The following is an 11,454-nucleotide window of genomic DNA, read 5'->3' on the forward strand; positions in this document are numbered from 1 at the left end:
CTGCTTTCAGATACATCCCGTATGTTCCTACTGGGGATGAGACTGGGTATGATCTCACTGCCTACACTGCTCGTGTTCGGGAATGCAACGACCGGTCCTACGTCGCTGTCTGTGCCCCCTACGTGACGTGTCGCCACGACGCACGGGTTCTGGTGCAGTACACTCAGGCACTGGATCGTGGTTTTCGAGCTAAGACTGTGGAGTTGTATGCTATGCGTGCCCGTCTTTACGACATGTTGGCAGAGCTGCAGCCAACAGACCACCCGGGGGTCCCCCTGCGCACATGCGCTAGCCGAGCAGGACAGAGCTACCACCAGGTCTTGAGTGACTCATGTTGGAGGTAGTACCCCTGCACTTGGACATCTGCTCCCCGATTGGATGCGGTACCCTCACCAGAGTCACCACGGAACACAGTGTCATGTTCCTACCTCCTATCACCGCCAGCTACGTGGATTTGATCATTTTCTCTAACGTTGCTCTAGACTTATCGCTATGTGTCGTTGTGGTACTCATCCACCGCGTTCTTGTGTGACGCCTAGTGAGTCCAGGTTATCGTCTAATGCGTCCAGGTTATCGCCAAATTTCGTATTTGCAATTGATGGTCTGTAATCGAACTTATTTATGGGTCTCTATGTCGAACTCAACCACTATGAAGTATCTATCGCATTTCCCTTTCGTCATGCTTGATTACTTCATGAATGCCTACAATGCCTTTGCAATTACATTTAGCTAAACTACCCCTGTTAAATATTTAGCAGGATGGTTAGACCAGTTGGCTGCCCGTGTGGCCCCGCTAACGATGCACCACCCCGCCTCCTGAATATATGGCGGGGATGATCCAACATTTTGAACTGAACCTCCAATTTATGCAAGGGCTCATGGAGTAGCTCCAAAGTCCGAACATGAATCAGCAGCAAGGCGTGACACTGCAAGACTTCTGTCGCCTCAACCCTGTGATCCACCGCAGCTCAACTCAGCCTCTTGATGCTGATGACTGGCTCCGTGACATTGCTTATGAGTTGGAGCCTGCCAATGTGCCCCTGGCGAGCTATGTCAACTTTTCCACATACTTCTTGAAGGGTCCCACTGCTCAAGGGTGGGACAGTCAGCCGCTCTCTCAAATCGTTGGAAGAGTCATCACTTGGATGGAGTTCAAGGCTTCCTTCCGTGCTTGCTACATTCCCTAGGGAATCATGGAACGGAAGAAGCGTGAGTTACGCAACCTTGTCCAGGTCAACAAGACTATGGATGCTTATCAGCGGGAGTTTCCGGATTTATCTCGCTATGCTAAAGAAGACATTCCAGCTGATGCATGCAGACATGAGAAATTCCATGAGAGACTCCACCCTGATATCAAGTTGGCACTCCTTGTTCTGGACTATGATGATTTTGCCACCCTGGTGAACAAGGCCATCCAGGTTAATACTGGTCTGTAGGAACACAAGGATAGCACCAAGCGCAATCGTGACATTGGCTCATCTTCGGGCTAATCTGCATAGAAGCGGAAGATATGGATTCCCAACAACATGTACTATGAACCTTCTCCTACTACGAGGCCGTCCTATGCTGCACCTCATCTGCCTCCTCCACCACCTAGACATCCGAGGCTTCCAGCTCCACCACTTCGAGTTCCTCCTTCCCGTCCCAAGGACGGGTTGTGGTTCAAGTGTGGTCATCCAGGTCATCGTGCTAGAGACTGGAGGCAGAATCCAAATTAGCTCGCACTTCCTTCAACTGGCAGTGGCAACAACTAGAACCAGAACAACAATGCCAAGACTGCTTATGTTCGTGGTCAGGCCGACAACATTGATATGGGTCAAGCTCAAGACCAGCCTGCTACCATAATGGGTACACTTCTTGTTAACTCAGTATCTGCTTCTGTATTGTTTGATACAGGAGCATCACATTCCTTTATGTTGGAAATTTTTGCATACATGCATGACATTAGGAGCGAAGAGATGAACATCCCGATAGTGGTAAACACCCCCAGGGGCTAATGCCGAACCTCTGTGGTTTCCTCCCATGTTCCGGTTGAAATTGAAGGATTAGAATTCCTTGCAAACCACATCCTACTAAAGTCGTCCAACATTGATCTCATACTGGGAATGGACTGGCTGAAAGCTCATACGGCTTCAATCGTTTGTGCCACCAAGACCGTCCACCACCTACACCCTTCAGATGAATTAAGAAGCTACCATGCTCATATCGTACGGGATGCCGAGGCACGACTATATTCCTTGAATGCATTAAATGCGTCGCCTCTTGAAGGGATCGAAAAAATTCTAGTTGTCCGGGAATTCCAAGATGTCTTTCCAGAAGAAATTCCGGGGATTCCCCCTGCTCGAGCTGTCGAGTTTGTCATTAACTTGGTACCCGGTACCACTCCTATCGCCAAGAGTCCTTATAAAATGCCACCACATGAACTTCTTGAACTTAAGTAAGAAATTGACAACTCGCTTCGTTTGGGTTTCATTCGTCCGAGTTCCTCTGCTTGGGGAGCACCTTTCTCTTTGTTAATAAGAAGGATGCGACAAATCGATTTGTTCAAGACTATCGCCCTATCAACCAGGCCACTATCCAAAACAAATATCCTCTTCCTCGGATAAATGATTTTTATGATCAACTTGCTGGTTCCACAGTCTTCTCTAAGCTCGACTTAAGGTTGGGATACCACCAGATCCGTGTTCTCAAAGAGGATATTCCAAAGACCGCCTTTGTTACTCGTTATGGGTCATACGAGTACACCGTTATGTCTTTCCGCTTAACCAATGCCAGGGCAACCTTCTCTCGATTGATGAATTATATATTCATGGACTACCTCGACAAATTCATCTTGGTATATCTTGATGATATTCTGGTATTTTTCGAGAATAAAGAAGAGCACGCTGAACATCTTCGTCTTGTAGTGGATAAGCTTCGGGAGCATAAACTTTATGCGAAGTATTCTAAATGTGAATTCTGGCTGGACGAAGTGACATACCTTGGTCATGCGATCTCCAAGGATGGTATTGCAGTCACCCCCGAACGAACTCAAGCTATTCTTGACTAGACTCCCCCGAAGAATGTCAAGCACGTCAGAAGTTTTCTCGGACTCGCCAGCTATTTCCCTCGATTCGTCGAGAACTTCTCCAAGATTGCAATGCCTTTAACCAATCTGTTTCACAAAGGTGTTAAGTTTGAGTGGAATGATAAATATCAGGAAAGTTTCCAACCACTCAAGGACAAACTGACATCCGCTCCAGTACTTGCTCCTCCGGATACGAAAAGGGATTTCGTCATATATTGTGACGCTTCTCGTCAAGGAATAGGATGTATCCTGATGCATGATCACAAGGTGATTGCTTATGACTCACGTCAGCTGCGTGCTCATGAAGAGAACTATCCAGTTCGTGATCTTGAACTTGCTGCAGTTATACATTCACTGAAAGAATGGCGACAATACCTTATTGGTAATCGTTGTGAGATCAACACCGACCATCAAAGTCTGAAGTATCTGTTCACTCCACCGGATCTGAAGTTTCATCAACAGAGATGGATGGAGTGTATAGAAGATTTTGACTATAATATATCATATACTCCCGGCAAGGCTAACATAATGGTTGATGCCTTGAGTCGCAAGTCATACCGCAACCATCTCCAGGTTCATAAGGTTCATGATCGTCTGCAAGAGGAATTCCGTAAGTTAAACCTCCATATTGTTCCTTAGGGTTATCTTGTTCCCCCTCCTAAAGAGTTTTGCAAGATAAACCTCCGTGTGCTAAATCAGGGTTCCCTCAGTAACCTGGTTGTTGAACCAGATCTCGTGGGCACCATCAAGACTCTGGAAGGTTATGACGGTGATGTCAAAAAAAATTAAACATTACCTTACATAAGATAAACCCTCCTTATTCACTGTTGCCAAAGATCTAGCCTTGTACTTCAAGGGTCGCCTATTCGTCCCAAATAAGAAGGAAAATCTCAGAATGACCAGAAAGGTGATGAAAGAAGCTCACGACACACCATTGTCTATTCACCAGGGTAGTACCAAGATGTACCAAGACATCCGTCAAAGATTCTAGTGGTCCAATATGAAACAAGACATTGCACGATATGTGGAAGAATGTGATATTTGCCGGCGAATCAAAGCAGGACATCAAAAGCCTGCTGGAGATCTGCAACCTATCTCTATTCCTGAGTGGAAATGGGACCATGGTGAAATGGACTTTGTCACTGGTTTTCCCAAATCTCACAAGGGTAATGATGCTATTCTTGTCGTCATTGACTCACTGTCCAAAGTTGCACATTTTCGGACCGTCAAAGAAACAATTAACGCTAGTCAATTGGAAGATCTTTATATGTCAAGAATTGTTTCCCTTCACGGTATTCCGCTGGTAATCAGCTTGGACCGTGGTAGCTTGTTCACTTCAAAATTCTAGGAAAGTTTTCAGAAAGCTATGGGGACTCATCTGTCCTTCAGTACCGCATTTCATCCTCAATCCGAGGGACAAGTTGAATGAGTCAACCAAGTTCTCGAGGACATGCTTCGAGCTTGTGTCATTTCTTTCGGTAAAAATGGGAGGAATCTCTCCCATATGCCGAGTTCTCTTACAACAATAGCTATCAAGCTAGTCTAAAGATGGCCCCTTTTGAAGTATTGTATGGACGAAGGTGTCGAATTCCTCTGAATTGGTCAGAAACTCGGGAAAGATCCCTTTTCAGCCCGGATTTTGTCCAACATGCCGAAGATCAAGTCCGCATTATTCATGAGAATCTGAAGGTTGTTCAGTCTTGTCAGAAGAGTTAGTATCGCCTTCATCATCAAGATATGGTCTATCAACCTGGCAAACAGGCTAATCTTCGTGTCACACCAATGAGAGGTGCACACCGTTTTGGTATCAAGGGCAAGTTAGCTCCTCACTATATTGGTCCTTTCACTGTTCCCGAAAGGCGTGGAAAAGTAGCTTATCAATTGGAACTGCCGACGAACCTTTCTCAGGTTCACGATGTCTTCCATGTATCTCAGCTCCCTTGTTGCTTCAAGGATCCTATTCGAGCAATGGATCATGATATGCTTGAGTTGCAACAAGACCTCTCTTATAAAGAGCATCCGGTCCGCATTCTCGACCAGGTTGAACGTCAGACTCGTCGCGAAGTCAGCAAGCTCCTTAAAGTGCAGTGGTCAAATCATTCTGAAGATGAAGCCACTTGGGAACGTGAGGATCATCTTCGCGATGACTACCTCGAGATCTTTCCTTCTACCTCTTAATTCTCGGGACGAGAATTCTTATTAGTAGGGGAGAGTTGTGACATCCTCAGCTTTTGCTACAGTGTTGTATGTAATTAAGATATAGTGATGCTACGCTAATCATGCCACGTCACCGTGATTACTATCATTAATCTCGTGTTAGTTCGAAACCGAGTCAAATTAAAAATAAAGTCAAAGGATCAAAGTTTTCAAATGCAAAAATAAAAATGCTCGGGTGTGTCAAATATTACCTAGAAGAATTGTCATTTAGGAATTGTAGATTTTAGAAGTAATTGCTGCACTCAAATAAATTGAAACTAAAACTGTTAATAATAAAAGAAAGCAAATAAAGAAAAAAAACCTCAACCCTTACTGGGCCGGCCCCAGCGAGCGCATAACCCCACAGCCCAACCCCACAAGGGGGTATAAGACCCCCTGGGAACCCTAGCCACCGAAGCCCCCACTCCACCCCACGTCGCCACACCCACCCACCAGCCATGAGGGGGTTGGTTCCCCTTGTTCCCTACCTCCCCCTCGCTCGCTACCTCCCTCTCCCTCACGAAAGATCCCCACCGAACCCCCATCGCCAGCCACTGGTTCCCCTCGTCAACGTTCCCCTCGCCCTCCCAGATTGCCCTGTCTCCCCTTGCTCTCCGTCCCTCCCACTCGATCCAGGAAGGATCGAGCAAGGAGGCCGGTTCCCTCGACAGCCAGCCCCTGGGCCTCGTCCACCCCAGCCCTGACGCCCCTGCACCGACCCCGCCAGCCACCACCACCTCGGCCTCCTCCTCGTCGGTCCACCCCGTCGCCCTCCCCACTGATACGTCCATTTTGCATCATACTTTCATGTTGACATTTATTGCTTTTTGGGCTGTTATATTACTTGTGGTACCTTATTTATGCCTTTTCTCTCTTATTTTGCAAGGTTTATTTGAAGAGGGAGAATTCAGGCAGCTGGAATTCTGGACTGGAAGAGGAGCAAATCCTAGTCCACTATTATGCACATCTCCAATTTCCCTGAAAATTTACGTGGATTTTTTTGGAATATATTAAAAATACTGGGCGAAAGAACTACCGGAGGGGGCCCACCAGGGCCCCACAAGCACCCCACTCCGCCACCACCCCCTGGTGGCGGTGGGCAAGCTTGTGGGCTTCCTGAAGGCCCACTAGCCCCCCTCTTTTGCTATATGAAGCTTCCTAGTCTGGAAAAAATCAAGAGGGAGCTTTTTCGTGGTTTCGCCGTTGCCACGAGGCGGAACTTGAGAAGATCCAATCTAGAGCTCCGGTAGGACGATCCTGCCGGGGAAACTTCCCTCCCGAGGGGGAAATCATCGCTATCGTCATCACCAACACTTCTCTTGTCGGAGGGGAGGCATCTTCATCAACATCTTCATCAGCACCATCTCCTCTCCAATCCCTAGTTCATCTCTTGTAACCAATCTTCGTCTTGCGACTCCGATTGATAATTGTAAGGTTGCTAGTAGTGTTGATTACTCTTTGTAATTGATGCTAGTTGGATTATTTGGTGGGAGAGTTTATGTTCAGATCCTTGATGCTATTCATTACACCTCTGGTCATGATTATGATTATGTCTTGTGAGTAGTTACTTTTGTTCCCGAGGACATGGGATAAGTCATGCTGATAATAGTCATGTGAATTTGATATTCGTTCGGTATTTTGATATGTTGTATGTTGTTTTTCCTCTCGTGGTGTTATGTGAACGTCGACTACATAACACTTCACCATATTTGGGCCTAGAGCAAGGCATGGGGAAGTAGTAAGTAGATGATGGGTTGCTGGAGTGACAGAAGCCTAAACCCCAGTCTATGTGTTGCTTCGTGATGCGGATGCTTGCGAGAGAGGTTAAACATAAGTGGGATGCTTGTCCAAGTAAGGGCAGTACCCAAGCGCCGGTCCACCTACATATCAAACTATCAAAGTAACGAATGTGAATCATATGAACATGATGAAACTAGCATGACAGAAATTCCCGTGTGTCCTCGGGAGCGTTTTTCCTCCTATAAGACTTTGTTCAGGCTTGTCCCTTGCTACAATAGGGATTGGGCCACTTGTTGCACCGTTGCTACTACTTGTTACTTGTTACTCTTTGCTTGCTATGTTTCACCTCGCTACACAATCACTTGTTACAGCTATTTTCAGTGCTTGCAGTTATTACCTTGCTGAGATCCGTTTTATCACATCCTTCTGCTTCTGTGGGTCATCAAAACTCTTTTCTGGCGCCTTTGCCAGGGAGTGAAGCGCCTTTGGTAAGTGGAAATTGGTAAGCAAACATTTTTATACTGTGCTGAAATTTATTGTCACTTGTCACTATGGAAACTGTTACTTTGAGCAGTTTGTTTGGGGTATCTTCACCACGAACGGAAGCACGAGGAGTTGCTCCTCAACCTGAGTTACCTACTGAAAATATATTTTATGAAATTCCTTTGGGTATGCTTGAGAAACTGCTGGCTAATCCTTTCATAGGAGATGGATCTTCACATCGAGACTTTCATCTAATCTATGTATATGAAGTTTGTGGGTTATTTAAGCTTGCAGGTTTTCCCGAGGATGAGGTAAAGAAGAAAGTCTTTCCTTTATCTTTAAAGGATAAGGCGTTGACATGGTATAGGCTATGTGATGATGCTGGATCATGGGGCTACAATCGGTTGAAATTGGAATTTCATCAAAAGTGCTATCCTATGCATTTAGTACATCATGATCGGAACTTTATTTATAACTTTTGTCCTCATGACAGGGAAAGCATAGCTCAAGCTTAGGGGAGGCTTAAATCCATGCTATATTCATGCCCCAATCATGAGCTCTCGAGAGAAATCATCACTCAAAACTTTTATGATCGGCTTTCTCATGAAGATCGTACCATGCTTGACACTTCTTGTGCCGATTCTTTTATGAAGAAGGATATTGATCACAAGTGGAATTTATTGGAGAGAATCAAACGCAACTCTGAAGATTGGGGGCTGGAGGAAGGTAAGGGGTTAGGTATGAATTTCCAGTTTGATTGCGTTAAATCTTTTGTTGAGACAAACACTTCTAGAGATTTTAGCACTAAGTATGGACTTGACTCTAAGATAGTAGCTTCTCTATGTGAATCTTTTGCTTCTCATGTTGATCTTCCCAAAGAGAAGTGGTTTAAATATCATCCTCTTGTAGAAAGCGACATAGCCAAAACCAATCTAGTTGAGGAGAAAATCATAGCTTTTAGTGATCCTGTTGTTCCTTGTGCTTACACTGAGAAACCACCATACCCTGCTAGGATAAAGGATTATTCTAAAGCTCCAACTGTGATACGTAGGGGTTACATTAGACCACTCGCACCCCTTGAGGAGATTAGAGTTGAACCTAGTGTTTCTATTATCAATGATCTCTTAGCCAAACACATAGACGGGCATGTTATCAACTTCTCTAGGGACTTCGCTAGAATTGCTAAACCTCACGCGAAGACAAACACGGACCTGTAGTTGGCCTGCCCGTTGTTTCTGTTAAGATAGGAGATCACCATTACCATGGTTTATGTGATATGGTAGCTAGTGTTAGTGCAATACCCCGTTCTCTATATGATGAAATCAAAGATGAGATTGCACCTGCTGAGTTAGAACCCATTGATGTCACTATTACGCTAGCTAATAGATAAACTATCTGCCCTATAGGAATTGTGAGAGACGTAGAAGTCCTGTGTGGTAATACGAAGTATCCTATTGATTTCCCCGTCCTTGGTACTGCACAAGATAGCTTTTGTCCCACCATATTTGGTAGACCCTTTCTCAACACTGTCAATGCTCACATTGATTGCATTAAGAAGACTGTCATAGTAAGCTTCGAGGGTGTGTCTCATGAATTTAACTTCTCCAAGTTTGGAAGACAAACCCATGAAAGAGAGTCGTCTGGTAGAGATGAAATTTTTGCTCTTGGCTCTATTGCCGTACCTCCTACGGATGCTTTAGAGCAATATCTGCTTGAGAATGAAAATGATATGCATATGGAGGAGAGAGATGAGATAGATAGAATTGTCTTAGAACAACATCCTATTCTCAAGAATAATCTGCCTGTTGAACTGCTTGGGGATCCTCCCCCACCAAAGGGTGATCCTGTGTTCGAGCTTAAACTGTTGCCTGATACTCTTAAGTATGCCTATCTTGATGAGAAGAAGATATATCCTGTCATTATTAGTGCTCTCCTCTCAGAGCGCAAAGAGAAGAAGTTACTAAAAACTCTGAGGAAGCACCGCGCTGCTATTGGATATACTCTTGATAATCTTAAGGGTATTAGTCCTACTCTATGTCAGCACAAGATTAAAACCGATCCTGACTTTAAACCAGTTGCTGATCATCAAAGAAGATGAAAGAGGTCGTTAGAAAAGAAATATTAAAGCTTCTGGAAGCAGAAATCATTTATCCTGTTGCTCATAGTGATTGGGTAAGTCCAGTACATTGCGTACCTAAGAAGGGAGGTATCACCGTCGTTCCTAATGATAAGGATGAACTAATCCCACAAAGGATTATTACCGGCTATAGAATGGTGATAGACATCCGGAAACTGAACAAGGCAACCAGGAAAGATCATTATCCTTTGCCGTTCAATGACCAAATGCTATAAAGGCTATCAAAACACACACTTCTGCTTTCTAGACGGTTATTCAGGTTTCTCGCAAATACCTGTTGCACAATCTGATCAAGAGAAAACCACTTTCACATGCCCTTTCGGTACCTTTGCCTATAGACGTATGCCTTTTGGCTTATGTAATGCACCTGCCACCTTCCAAAGATGTATGATGGCTATATTCTCTGACTTTTGTGAAAAGATTGTCGAGGTTTTCATGGATGACTTCTCCGTTTACGGGTCTTCCTTTGATGATTGCCTCAGCAACCTTGACCGAGTCTTACAGAGATGCGAAGAAACCAACCTCGTCTTGAATTGGGAGAAGTGCCACTTTATGGTTAATGAAGGTATCGTTTAGGACACAAAATCTCTGAAAGAGGCATTGAAGTTGATAAGGCTAAGGTTGATGCAATTGGGAAAATGCCTTGCCCCACAGATATCAGAGGTATATGAAGTTTCTTAGGTCATGCTAGTTTCCATAGAAGGTTCATTAAAGACTTCTCTAAGATTTCTAGGCCTCTTACCAACCTCTTGCAGAAGGATGTTCCTTTTGTTTTTGATGAGGATTGTGAGGAAGCCTTCGAAATACTTAAGAAGGCTTTGATAACCGCACCTATTGTTCAACCACCTGACTGGAACTTGCCCTTTGAAATCATGTGTGACGCTAGTGATTATGCTGTTGGTGCTCTTCTAGGACAAAGAGTTGACAAGAAGTTGAATGTCATTCACTACGCTAGTAAAACTCTAGACAGTGCCGAAAGAAACTATGCCACTACGGAAAAGGAATTTTTAGCAGTCGTGTTTGCATGTGAAAAGTTCAGATCTTACACAGTTGACTCCAAAGTCATTATTCACTGTGATCATCCTTCTATTGAGTACCTCATGCAGAAGAAGGACGCTAAGCCTAGGCTGATCAGATGGGTTCTCCTGCTACAGGAATTTGATTTGCATGTTGTTGACCGAAAGGGTGCTGATAACCCTGTAGCAGATAACTTGTCTAGGCTAGAGAATGTACTTGATGACCCACTACCTATTAATGACAGCTTTCCTGATGAGCAATTAAACGTCATCCGCACTTCTCATAGTGCACCGTGGTATGCCGATTATGCAAACTATATCGTAGCCAAATACATACCACCCAGTTTCACCTATCAACAAAAGAAGAAATTCTTCTTTGATTTGAGACACTACTTTTTGGATGATCCTAACCTTTATAAGGAAGGAGTAGATGGTGTTATTAGACATTGTGTGCCTAAACATGAACAGGGACAGATCCTGCAGAAGTGTCATTCCGAAGCCTACGGAGGACACCATGCTGGAGATAGAACTGCCCATAAGGTATTGCAATCAGGTTTCTATTGGCCCACTCCCTTCAAGGATGCCCGTAAGTTTGTCTTGTCTTGTGAAGAATGCCAAAGGATAGGGAACATCAGTAAGCGTCAGGAGATGCCTATGAACTATTCACTTGTCATTGAACCATTTGATGTCTGGGGCTTTGATTATATCGGACCCTTCCCGAGTTCCAATGGGTACACTCACATCTTAGTTGATGTGGATTATGTTACTAAGTGGGTAGCAGCTATCCCCACTAAAAATGCTGATCATCACACCTC

The sequence above is a fragment of the Hordeum vulgare genome, chromosome 6H (genome assembly GCF_904849725.1).
Source record: "Hordeum vulgare subsp. vulgare chromosome 6H, MorexV3_pseudomolecules_assembly, whole genome shotgun sequence".
NCBI classification, from domain to species: domain Eukaryota; kingdom Viridiplantae; phylum Streptophyta; class Magnoliopsida; order Poales; family Poaceae; genus Hordeum; species Hordeum vulgare.